Source organism: Anomaloglossus baeobatrachus, chromosome 8, assembly GCF_048569485.1.
Source record: "Anomaloglossus baeobatrachus isolate aAnoBae1 chromosome 8, aAnoBae1.hap1, whole genome shotgun sequence".
NCBI lineage: Eukaryota > Metazoa > Chordata > Amphibia > Anura > Aromobatidae > Anomaloglossus > Anomaloglossus baeobatrachus.
In genome coordinates this window covers 38,569,654-38,581,939 of record NC_134360.1, presented here as the reverse complement: position 1 = coordinate 38,581,939, position 12,286 = coordinate 38,569,654, and positions in this window count along the sequence as shown.

The following is a 12,286-nucleotide window of genomic DNA, read 5'->3' as shown; positions in this document are numbered from 1 at the left end:
AGCTGTGACATCACCTATAGTGAAAGGTGGATCCTATGTAATCTACTGTATATAGAGGTGTTATAAGTCATTGAGGAGGAGGAGGTGAGCTGTGACATCCCTGATTGTGAATGGTTGATCCTGTGTAATCTAAGGAGAAGGTGAGCTGTGACATCACCTATAGTGAAAGGTGGATCCTATGTAATCTACTGTATATAGAGGTGTTATAAGTCATTGAGGAGGAGGAGGAGGTGAGCTGTGACATTACCTTTTGTGAATGGTGGATCCTGTGTTATCTACTGTATATAGAGGTGTTATCAGTCATTGTACAGAAGGAGAAGGAGGAGGTGAGCTGTGACATCACTTATTGTGAATAGTGGATCCTGTGTTATCTACTGTATATAGAGGTGCTATCAGTCATTGTATAAGAGGGGGAGGAGGTGAGCTGTGCATAATCTATTGTGAATGGTCTGTGATTTAATGAGACTGCTGAAAAGTCATCCGTGCAGAACTAGAAGAATAAGTGTATTATAATGATTAGTGACCAGTGTGAAAATTGCAAGATTTCATTTTTTTTGTCACATAGTGATACAAAAAAACTTAAACATTTGTTACAAAAAAAGTAAACAAAATTAATTTAAAATAAAATTGTGACTTAAACAATAAGTAATTTTCGGTTGACACATTTAACTTAACAGGAAAATTCCTTAAACCTTTCACAGAGCTTCTAGTCCTTATCCGCACAGCAGAGGGGACTTGGATCCATACTTGCACAATTATACAAAACATCGATACTAAATAGGAGTCCATCAGGAGACATATACTGTTTTGTGCCTTGCGAGGTTTGTTTTTTTATTACATTAAAAAAAAAAAATTAAAAAAAAATCCTTCCTTAGAAATAAGTTATTTTCACTCTAATTATATAGACTTAGGTTGGCATTGTGGAAGTGACTGCGTTTTGAAATGAATCTGACTCACTGGGTCGGTTGAGCAAGACTTTCTTGCCTAAGCACGTGAAGGAAAAAGAAACGGCAACACTAAAGTTCAGAGATGTAGAGGGAGTTTACAAATGATCAGTTATATTCTTATGACCAGGAGACCACTGAGACCGGGAGTCAAAACATTACAAACATTTGTGCCTGCTGCCACCACTAGAGGGAGCATGTCACATGTGATGTTGTTATATAAATGCATGAATTTCTGGTGTCTATGCTATAGATCAGTGGTATCTGGAGGTCGCTTATCTTCTGCTCTATTAAAATTAAATTCAACATTTTTCAGCCAACATTTCTTTCATGCCTGTAAGGAGAGTTGCAATAGGTCTTAAGCGGGCTTTACACGCTACGATTTCGCTACAGCGATCTCGTTGGGGTCACGGATTTTGTGACGCACATCCGGCCGCTGTAGCGATGTCGTAGCGTACGACTCCTAGGAGCGATTTTGGATCGTTGCAAAAACGTCCAAAATCGCTCCTCGTTGACATGTGGGTCCGCTGCCAGTTATCGCTGCTGTCGTATGGGCGAAGTTGTTCCTCGTTCCTGCGGCAGTGCACATCACTACATGTGACGCCGCAGGAACGAGGAACATCTCCTTACCTGCCTCCGGCCACAATGCGGAAGGAAGGAGGTGGGCGGGATGTTACGTCCCGCTCATCTCCGCCCCTCCGCTTTCATTGGGCGGCCGCTTAGTGACATCGCTGTGACGCCTAAAGGACCGCCCCCTTAGAAAGGAGGCAGTACGCCGGTCACAGCGACGTCGCTATGCAGGTAAGTATGTGTGACGGGGGTGCCAGATTTTGTGCGTGACGGGCACCGATATACCCGTTTCGCACAAACGATGGGGGTGGGTCACATGCTAGCGATATTGGGCCGGATATCGCAGCATGTAAAGCCACCCTTAGTTCCAGCTGTGGTTGTCATTAGATAATGTGTCCCTTTAACGAGGACCTGTCTTCTGTCATAAATTTTTAATCTGGTTTAAAGGCCAATGTTCTCCTGAATCCAGCGTTTGTTTTTCTTCTGTTCCTGCTCTTCTCCATTCCTGAGATATGGTTCTCTCTTCCCTGCATATATACCTAGCATGGTTAGCCAAGTGGGCGTGATCTTCAGCTATTCTATGTGGGTAGTTTATTTGACGGACACACCCAGTTGGCTAAAAGACTAGATTTGCAAACAAGAGTGAGGGAGTTGAATCAGGAAGAAACAAAAAAGGCCAGATTATGGCGAACAGCGGCATTTACACCAGGTAACAACATGACATATTATGGCAAGTGACAGGTCCTCTGTAACTGCCCAAATCCTGGTCCCTGGGCCTTCTGTCTCCATCTCAGCCGGTCAATGATCCCTTTGTCTTCTGTTGCTGGTTATTATATCACATGAGGAACCTGTATCCACATATCTGCACATTTCTCCATCAGATTGATTTACAGGTGAATTTATGTGTATACAGCACTTCGTGAAAAAAGGAGAAACGCCCCAACTTCCTTTTTCCCAGCATACAATTACTAGTCAGTTACTACCCACCTTAGTCAAGTCTACAGATATCTTCAAATACTAAAAATGGGAAAAGTGGTGGGATTGGGGGTCTGATGGCACGTCCAGATGTGGATGGCATACATTATACCCAAACTGTTTACAGTCTACTTTAGTGAGCCTGTGTATATAGCAGTAGGTGTATCAGTGTATGATAGTATTATCTGGACACTATAAGGGCTCATGCGCACGTTGCGTAAATTCATGCGTCCTGCGTCCCCAGCCCAATCTTTGTAGATTGTGCATAATCCGTGCGCACAATGCTTTTTTGAACGCAGCGATTTGGGTGCTAAAATTTTGACCCAAATCCGTGTGTCCAAAAATGCAGCATGTCAATTCTTTTGTGCGCTTTGGATGCAGCTCCCACTCTGTCTATGGTGGGGGCAGCAGCCATAGTGCATGAAATCGGCATGTAATCTGCTGAAGCGTTGCATCCATTACGCAGTGTTTCTGCAGCGATTTGAAGCGCACATGTGCAGTCAAATCGCTGCAGAATATTCAGCAGGTGCGTGCGAACAAGGCCCAAGACGGTTTTATGTGATTATCGCATGGGACGGTCACTGGGACACTAACATTAGTTGATTTATCACTGTATGTCGATATTCTTAGTATGGCACTGTTATAAGTTCGTTATGTAGTATAGCACTGATGCTTATAAGCTGTATGGTTCCATTGTGAGTGCACTGTATGGCATTATATTTGGGAAATCTATACGATATAATGGTATTATATATATTTTTTTTTCTGAGCTATTTTCTTTACTTTTTCTTTCCTCCTTCCAATGGGCCACTCAATGTTTCCCTAAGGGGTCTTCCTAGTCCTTGATCCGGCCCTGTGTAAGGCGGATGCACAAGTTCAGCCGTTTATCTCTCATCCACATCACATAGCTGGAGGCTTGTGTTCTGTATAAAAGAAACATCCCCGGGAATATGTGCAGGTGACATGTAACCAGGACAAGATGGCGCCTGTAACCGGCAACGATGAGTACTGTGAACAAACCAAGACGTTGTCACCCCAGGGACAAAACGACAAATTAACTTCTGTGACAACCCCCTAATGTGTCACTAAGAATTTTATTTAGGGGTATCAGACTATAGGGGGCTGAGTGTATCAATGCACATATCACAATATTAAGATTTTGATATTAAATTCCTTTACAGGGGGGGGGGAGACAGGGAGATATGGTCCTCACTATTTGATTAAATTAATTAAAAAAAATAATAAAATTATACATATTATTTTTTTTATACATATACAAAGTGTGTGTATGTATTTTCACTATATATATTTTTTTCTTACTTTTCTTTAATAGTGGTTTTTTTTTCTGGGGCCTATATATATATATATATATATATATATATATATATATATATATATATATATATATATATATATATTTTATATATAATATATATATAGAAAATTGTTTGTTATACATATATAGTAAGTATGTATAACAAACATATATATATATATATATATATGCATATATATATATGCACACACACATCAACAAGTGAATATATTTTAATATTTTTTCTATTATTATTTATATTTTTATTCTTTAATAGTGATTTTCTTTATATATAGATATATATATATATATATATATATATATAGATATATATATATATTAAATGCACACACGTTACTTGTTATACATATATCGTAAGCGTGCGTATAATATAAGTATGCGTGTGTGTGTGTGTGTGTGTATATATGTGTATATATATATATATATATATATATATAGATATATATATAAAAGTTAATATTGTTATTACTTCTTCATTCTTTTTTTATAGTGATTTTTATACTGATTGTGTGTGTGTGTGTGTGTGTGTGTGTGTGTGCGACTGTGCGTGTGTGTATGTATGTATGTATGTATGTATGTATGTATATATATATATATATATATATGTGCACACACACATCAACAAGTGAATATATTTTAATATTTTTTCTATTATTATTCATATTTTTATTCTTTAATAGTGATTTTCTTTATATATATATATATATATTAAATGCACACACGTTACTTGTTATACATATATAGTAAGTGTGCGTATAATATAACTATATGTGTGTGTGTGTGTATATGTATACATATATATATATATATATATATATATATATATATATATATATATATAAAAAGTTAATATTGTTATTACTTTTTCATTCTTTTTTTATAGTGATTTTTATACCGATTGTGTGTGTGTGCGACTGTGCGTGTGTGTATATATATATGTATGTGTATATATATATATATATATATATATATGTAAATATATATAGAGAGAGAGATACAGTATAGATATAGGTAGATATACAGTATAGGTGTGTGTGTATATATATAAATGAATATATATATATATATATATATATATATATTCATTTATATATATACACACACACACCTATACTGTATATCTACCTATATCTATACTGTATCTCTCTCTCTATATATATTTACATATATATATATATATATATATATATATATGTATATATATATATATATACACACACGCACAGTCGCACACACACACACACACACACACACACACACACACACACACAATCGGTATAAAAATCACTATAAAAAAAGAATGAAAAAGTAATAACAATATTAACTTTTTATATATATATATATATATATGTATGATATGGGCCAGAAAAAAGTAAATGAAAATACAGTAATACAGAAATACAATAATCATATATACTGTTTTGTTTATATTTATGTGTGTGTGTCTGTGTGTGTGCTCTCATATGACTATATGCCTATATATATATATATATATATATATATATATATATATATATGTATATATATATATAATATAATATATATATATATATATATATATATATATATATATATATATATATATATATATATATATACTGTGCAACCAACATGTAATTATTCTTTTTTTTTTCTTTCTTCACAGTTTCACCCCACTTTTTTTTCTATTGCATGGTAAAATGAATGGTGTCATTCAAAACTAAAACCCAATCTGCAGTAAACAGGCTCTAATATGACAATATTGACCAGATTCACTTATCAATCATGTAGTTTCCTGCATTATTATCAATTAGATATTATAAATAAAACATACTAGAGACAGAATAAACAGTCTCACACTTTGGATCGATGCCTTTTTCAAACCTCTTCACCGCAACAAATTCTTTCAGAATTCTTGAGATGAAAGTTTAACTAAGACGTACTGAAGTGTTCAACCAGAATGTATCATTAACCCTCCCCAGGCCAGCGGCAACAAATCATTTCACTAAAGTGGCTCAGTACAGCAATTTTTGGCCCTTATTTTCATAGAGAAAATGATAAGTTTTCAGATACTTGCATTGCAACTATATTTAAATATAAATAAGGGGGAAAAATTCCTGCTTTTTGCAAGACACCGTTCCACACCAGGCCATGGGTTGCATCTGTGTTATAGCTCAGTTCATTGTCAATGAGATGAATGAGGCTAAATTGCAATGCCATACACGACCTGTGGACCGAGGTGTCGCTGTTTTTAGGAGAAAGCGGTCAGTTTTTGTAATCCTGAACACTTTAAATTCAACATAAATCAATAAATAAGCTGGAGAAAGCGTACCGTGGTATAAATGCTGATCAGTATCCTCCATGATACTTTTGTTCTCTAAGCTTGGTGCCAGTTTATCCTCATTTTTTTGCTGCAATTTATTTTGGATGTAAAAAAAAAAAAAGCTAGATAGCAGAAATGGACACAGATAGAAGAGGCCACTGGAGCAGGCTCCTGTGACTGTAGTATATACATGCTAAGAAGTGTGGTCCAAAATGTATACAACCATTGAATATGTGAAATGTGAAATATATAAAGCGCATTAGGCGATGTTCACACAGGGCTTTTTTGGTAAGTTTTTGCTGCTCAAAAAAGAGATTTGCCTTGGTTTTATGCAAATCCATGCTAATAAAAAGCTGATTTTTATAGTCCCAGCAAAGTCTATGAGATTTCTGAAATCTCATGCAGACACACACAAACACACACATCAGTTTTTTTTCCTGACTGTTTTGTCAAATACCTGCGTTTTTGGTCAGGTTTTTGAAGAATGAGCATGTCAATTCTTTGCTGGAGATTTGCTGCGTTTTTTCATTGATACAACCCATTTTGTAGAAAAAAAAAGCAGCAAATCCGCACCAAATCTGCTGCAAAACGACACTAAAAAACACATGAAAAAGGCACCAAAAACGCAGATGACTCAAAGGAGATTTCTCGCCACAAGATCAGGTTTTGGTCAAAATAGTTATCAAAAAAGCCCTGTGTCTACATAGCCTTCTTGCTACCGTATGTAGACTACACTTATTAAAGTTGAGGCACTTGCTGCACAAATTTACCAGTCTATCTATCCCTCTATCTATCTATCTATCTATCTATCTATCTATCTATCTATCTATCTATCTATCCCTCTATCTATCTATCTATCCCTCTATCTATCTATCTATCTATCTATCTATCTATCTATCTATCCCTCTATCTATCTATCTATCTATCTATCTTTCTATCTATCTATCCCTCTATCTATCTATCCCTCTATCTATCCCTCTATCCCTCTATCTATCTATCCCTCTATCTATCTATCTATCTATCTATCTATCTATCTATCCCTCTATCTATCTATCCCTCTATCTATCCCTCTATCCCTCTATCTATCTATCCCTCTATCTATCTATCTATCTATCTATCCCTCTATCTATCTATCTATCTATCCCTCTATCTATCTATCCCTCTATCTATCTATCTATCTATCTATCCCTCTCCCTCTATCTATCTATCCCTGTATCTATCTATCCCTCTATCTATCTATCCCTCTATCTATCTATCCCTCTATCTATCTATCCCTCTATCTATCTATCCATCTATCTATCTATCTATCTATCCCTCTATCTATCAATCCCTCTATCTATCTATCTATCTATCTATCTATCTATCCCTCTATCTATCTATCTATCTATCTATCTATCTATCTATCTATCCCTCTATCTATCCCTCTATCTATCTATCTATCTATCTATCTATCTATCCCTCTATCTATCTATCTATCTATCTATCTATCTATCCCTCTATCTATCTATCCCTCTATCTATCTATCCCTCTATCTATCTATCTATCTATCTATCTATCCCTCTATCTATCTATCTATCTATCCCTCTATCTATCTATCTATCCCTCTATCTATCTATCCCTCTATCTATCTATCCCTCTATCTATCTATCTATCCCTCTATCTATCTATCTATCCCTCTATCTATCTATCTATCTATCTATCTATCTATCTATCTATCTATCCCTCTATCTATCTATCTATCCCTCTATCTATCTATCCCTCTATCTATCTATCCCTCTATCTATCTATCCCTCTATCTATCTATCTATCCCTCTATCTATCTATCTATCTATCTATCTAAAGTGTCCATTTACACAGATCAGCTGGCACCACTATACGACTAACAATTAGTACATTTTTTCCATCGGCGGTCATTTGAATGTCTGTTTACAGCGGCAGACAAAAGTCAACGATGCACAGTGAGCGGTCAACACTTGATCGCTCAGTGCGTATAGGCTGCCATTGTTCTCAACAGTGCGAGTCCTGTTTACCTAGACAATGCACTGCTGAGAACGATAATATTTTATGCTGTATAAAACATTATACTACCCAATGAGCGAGCATTATGATTGGGTGATCAGCAGCCTGTTTACACTGGAAGATAATCTAATCATGAAACAAGCAATTTTAACAGGGCTCGTTAACTATTATTTTGCAGTGTGAATACCCCTTTTGACTGTTTCTCATTAGAGCTGGATCCTTCCTGCCCTTTAAATTTGTACCCTTTGGCTCAGTTTATAAGTATATTCCATATATCAGTAATGCAGTTTATATATAATGTATTCAATGTTTGCACACATCTTATCGCAGAGTCGTGGCTGTACTAGATAGATGGATAGATAGATAAAGGGATAGATAGAGGGATAGATACATAGATAGATAGAGGGATAGATAGATGGATAGATAGATAGATAGATAGAGGGATAGATACATAGATAGAGGGATAGATAGATGGATAGATAGATAGAGGGATGGATAGATAGAGGGATAGATACATGATAGACAGATAGATACATGATAGATAGATAGATAGATAGATACATGATAGACAGATAGATACATGATAGATAGATAGAGGGATAGATACATGATAGATAGATAGATACATGATAGATAGATAGATACATGATAGATAGATAGAGGGATAGATGGATAGATAGAGGGATAGATAGAGGGATAGATAGAGGGATAGATGGATAGATAGAGGGATAGATGGATAGATAGAGGGATAGATGGATAGATAGAGGGATAGATAGATAGATAGATAGATACATGATAGACAGATAGATACATGATAGATAGATAGAGGGATAGATACATGATAGATAGATAGATACATGATAGATAGATAGATACATGATAGATAGATAGAGGGATAGATAGATACATGATAGACGGATAGATAGATACATGATAGCTAGATACATGATAGACAGATAGATAGATACATGATAGATAGATACATGATAGATAGATACAGGGATAGATAGATAGAGGGATAGATACATGATAGATAGAGGGATAGATACATGATAGATAGATACATGATAGATAGATAGAGGGATAGATACATGATAGACAGATAGATAGATACATGATAGATACATGATAGACAGATAGATAGATACATGATAGATAGATACATGATAGATAGATAGATAGATACATGATAGAGGGATAGATGGATAGATACATGATAGATAGATACATGATAGATAGATAGATAGATACATGATAAAGGGATAGATAGACAGATAGATACATGATAGAGGGATAGATAGATAGATACATGATAGATAGATACATGATAGAGGGATAGATATATACATGATAGAGGGATAGATAGATAGATACATGATAGATAGATACATGATAGAGGGATAGATGGATAGATACATGATAGATAGATAGATACATGATAAAGGGATAGATAGACAAATAGATACATGATAGACAGATAGATACATGATAGACAGATAGATACATGATAGATAGATACATGATAGATAGATAGATATGAGCTACAGGCATATTACATGGGCCGATAATCTTTGGAACCATCGCTCTCCATTATTGCTTAGTATAAAGATGTCCAGTGATACAACAATAAATGATCTTTAATTTTGGATGGCAGAACATTCTTGAGTGCAAACTAAACGGGATATACTGCCAACATTCATGGAAGCTATATGGAATGAACAATTTTTTTCAATTGATTACTCATTCCAAAACTTACTGTAAATGAGGACAGATCAACAAATGTGCTCAATATGGGGAATTTGTTAGATTCATGGGTAGATAAGGAGTTATGAGATGGATAGATACATATATAATTCTATCTATCTATCTATCTATCTATCTATCTATTGTCTGGTGTATAATTTTATATGATGGTAAGGTATACGTTCATATGATTAAATAAATCTATCTATCTATGGCTAGAGGACACTCTATTGATAATGGTTTCATCATTTTTTATTGACAAAGTACCTCTATCTTTGGTTTTATTAAATATGGATGTTAGCAGAAGGTCAACTATTTATCAATCTGGACAGATTGATAACTAGAAAGGAACTTGCTATGACATAGATCTAATTCTGTTGTCGATATATAGATGATGTTTTTCTTTTCACTAATTTTTATTCAGATTTTCAAACAAACATCATAAGAAAACCGGACAAAATGAGTAATAAACAGATCCCTCCTTTGAGGGCAAACAACATTTAGATGATGTTTTTCTATACGATCTCTATTCCAAACATTCAGTTAATAAGTTCCCTTTTTTGTCTGTCAGTATTTTCAGTTTCCCTCCTGATAATACAGGCCTGCCCTCAACGGTAGTTTTGAGAAGTACCAGGCATAAAGCATTGTTTGCCTGCCACACCCCTGTGACAAGCCTGCTTCCTTTTGCCCGCACATGGCACTGCCAGCCATGATGATTCCTTTTTTTCAAACGGAATCCTGGGCCCCGGATAACTTCAGAATGAAAACACCTGGGTTGTCGGGAGCATTCACTCGTGACAATGCCATGGGATTGTCCTCGGGTTTCACCTTACATGATCTTCCCACACAAAGCAAAACACCTCTCTGCAATTAACCTGGCTTATGGGGGGAGGAGAGGGGGCGACAAAGTCCCGGCCTTCTTCTATAGCATTCCCACAGGGAATATCTATCTATCTATCTATCTATCTATCTCTGTATATGCATCTATTTATCTTATTGATATACACGTCATATCTATCGATATTCCCATCTATCTCTATATCTATCCATCTAGACGTCCTATGGATAAATCACTGCCATGTACTATTACTATACAGAACCTGTCTACAAAGGGTTAAGAATGAGCAGGTATGCAGCTGTCCTTTATTACAGCTTTCACTAGTAGATAAGACACCTCTGTCCCACCTGTTCACCTAGTGTCCCATTGTCTGCAAGTCTCAAGTGCCACCTCTCTGGGCACGAAACATTGCCAACATATAATGTAAGAATGGCTACTCTACCAGGCCTGGCATGGCTTGGCACCAACATATGGCATGCTGAAACTTGTGGTTCACTAATCGTGGACCAGTTCCAATTATTTTTCATGTATCACAAGGAGGGCAGTTTTATTCTGGGGACAGTCCCATTCACTCTGGACATCTCTGGGGCACTTTTGCTGCATTTTTACCCCATTGACCCTTGATATTTAGCGGTATGGTAGCGGTACGCTACAGCGGATTCTTATGCTAGTTTATGAAGGCGACCTAAAGATGGTAAAACGCAGCAATCCATTACTAAACTTAACCGATCTGCCAAAAAAAGCCGGTAAAGTCAGTGTTAACCTGCAGCGGTGACAAGGCAGCACATGGCCGAGCATGGAAGGGTTAAACGCGTTGTGCAATAATGAAAAAAAACGATAATCTCTACTCACCCGTCCGGGGCTCCGTCTGATACCTGTTGGGACGCATTGTGTCTATATATTGCCTGTCGCCCACACCCCTCCTCCCACCCCTCCTGCCCTCTACAAATTTATCATCCTCCAATCACGCTCACGTCTACTTCCCCTTTTACTCTGTGGTTACGAAAAAAAAATCACTTTTTCTTTAACGGCAGGAAAGTTGGAATGACTTGTAGAACTGGGTGAGGACTCTGTACACTTACGGTATAATGGCGGAATTATAGTCTCCGTGCCTTTGTCGTATCATTGATGCAGTCTGCCTCACTCTCCCCATAGACAACCCGAACCTGAGCTTCCCCAACTGTTGCAGAACTACAACTCCCAGCATGCCCTCGCCATCCTGAAGGGATTTGTAGTTTTGTAACACTGCATCGGCAATATGGCATGCTATGGTGGCCATGAATGATGCTAACCAGTGTCCCTATAAGCAAAGTCAGCAGTAAATGGTAAATGTCTCCATGCTGTCAGGAAGGGTCCTCATAAACGGTGCCAGATAGAGAGCGCATGCATAAACAGTGCCAGATAGAGAGCGCATGCATAAACAGTGCCAGATAGAGACCGCATGCATAAACAGTGCCAGATAGAGAGCGCCTGCAAAACTGTGCCAGATAGAGCGCCTGCAAAACTGTGCCAGATGGAGAGCGCCTGCAAAACTGTGCCAGATGGAGAGCGCCTGCAAA